This window comes from Phaseolus vulgaris, chromosome 4, assembly GCF_051622355.1.
Source record: "Phaseolus vulgaris cultivar YP4 chromosome 4, ASM5162235v1, whole genome shotgun sequence".
Lineage (NCBI taxonomy): Eukaryota > Viridiplantae > Streptophyta > Magnoliopsida > Fabales > Fabaceae > Phaseolus > Phaseolus vulgaris.
Window position 1 is genome coordinate 38211737 of NC_143501.1, and position 2100 is coordinate 38213836.

Consider the following 2100-nt stretch of genomic DNA (forward strand, 5'->3'; position numbering starts at 1 on the left):
TCCACCTGACCATTCGTCTGATGATGCTCTACTGAGGCAAATATTTGTTTTATCCCGAGCTCTGAACACAGCTTACCCAACTGCTGGCTGGCAAACTGCATTCCATTATTTGACACTAAATGTCTGGGGATCCCAAAGCAACACATTATATTCTTCCAAACGAAATGTTCTACCTTATGAGCGGTTATATGTTCTAATGGCTCGGCCTCAATTCACTTCGTAAAGTACTCGATGGCCACCATTAGGTACTTCATCTGGCGTATCGCCAAAGGGAAAGGACCCAAGATATCTATTCCCCAAGTATGAAAAGGTCACGGGCTATAGATCACCCACAGCTCTTCTGTTGGCGCATGATGCCAACCAGCATGCTTCTGGCATTGTTCGCACTGCTAAGCATCTCTCCCACAGTCTTCTTGTTAGAATGTATGACCTCAAACGAGAGGGAGGTGAATTGTTTAAGGGGGGGTTTCGCAAACTTTTTAAGCTAGAATGATTTTTTTTGCAAGAAACCAGATTAGGAATTCAGTTAGCCAAGAAATAAAGCTCAAAACAGTAAAGCACCAGAAAAACAATCGGTTGTTTCGTAAAAACAATCGGTTGTTTATACCAGTAAAAAATAACAACAACTGAATTTAAAGAGTTTAAGGAAGAAAGAAATGCACAAACAGTTTTTACTGGTTCACTCTTAAACCAAGAGCTACATCCAATTTCCCAGAAACCACTCGTGAATCCACTAAGTAAGCCAAACCATATTACATACACACACCACCAAAGAAGTGACTTTGATCCCCTCAAGAAACACACTTCCTTTGGCTCAGCACACACACCAAGAATGTTGATCTTGACAACCTCAAGAGCACACAACCCTTCTTGGCTTTACAACACCAGTACAAAGTATTCATAACAAATTACACTTGTTACAAAACAAACTGAAATCAATACAGATGTAATCTTATTCCACTAGCTCTTGATATACCAAAGCTCAAAGGTGAAAACTCAAATCTTTGAAAACCACTTTGTGAAAAACTCAAATATGTTTTTCTATCTTGTTGTTTGTTATAAAACTTAAACAAACTATTTATAGCATTTAAAGAATGGTCAAAGCATTTAAAGCAGGAACGTATTCGGTTATAAAATCATTTAAAGCTCACTTAACTAACAAAACTGTTTCTGTTAGGATTTTCAAACAAACAATAGATTGAAAGTGCAAATCAATCGGTTGTTTTGGTTTGACAGCAAGTCAACCAAACAAAAACAGTTTTCAAACTTTTCAAAAACACCTATGTATAAATAAATTGGTTGTTTCGACAAAACAATAGGTTGTTTTTAACTTAGTTTGAAAAACACTTTAAACTTAAAAAATTTGAAAACACTTAAACTTTAGATTCAACAAAGAGTGGATTACAAAGATTAACTACCCCAGATCCTACTCTAAAACACAACAGCAACTTCAGCCTTCCACAAACGCTAGGATTTGGATTCTTCAAAGCTTTGATCACACTTGATTCAACAATCTCCCCTTATTTGATGAAGACAAATCCCTGGTTGCTTGTGTTGGACTTTATCGAATCTGAAGCAGTTCCTGCAAAACAAAGTTTAAGCAATATACAACATCTATGACAGCAGGTTAGAGCAGTACAAAAAAATTGTGTTTTTGCTTAACCAAAACAGCAGAAAAACCAGTAACCAAAACCAACCAAAATCAGCAGCAACAAAACAACATAAACATTAATCACTTAAACAGATAGAGTTTGCATATTTAAAGACAACACGACATAACATTTCCCTCTATTTGTCTTCACAAATACACTATAAGAAGAGATAAAACAGAAATTTTTCCAAATAAAACAAAAATTTAAAAGAAATAGCACTTAAACTGGTACAAAGCAAAAACAATTGGTTGTTTCGAGCATTCAACCGATTGTTTTTCTTCAGTCATCCTTGCCATATTGCAGCTCAAAGATCTGGTTCTAAACAACTTCAATTTGTTCATCCAGGGTCAGAAAACGAGTGTCCATGCTCTAGAATTTGTTGTGAATGCTCTGGAAATTGGTCACACAAAGATCATGGATATTTCTTTGCTTTTCAGCAAAGCCATCA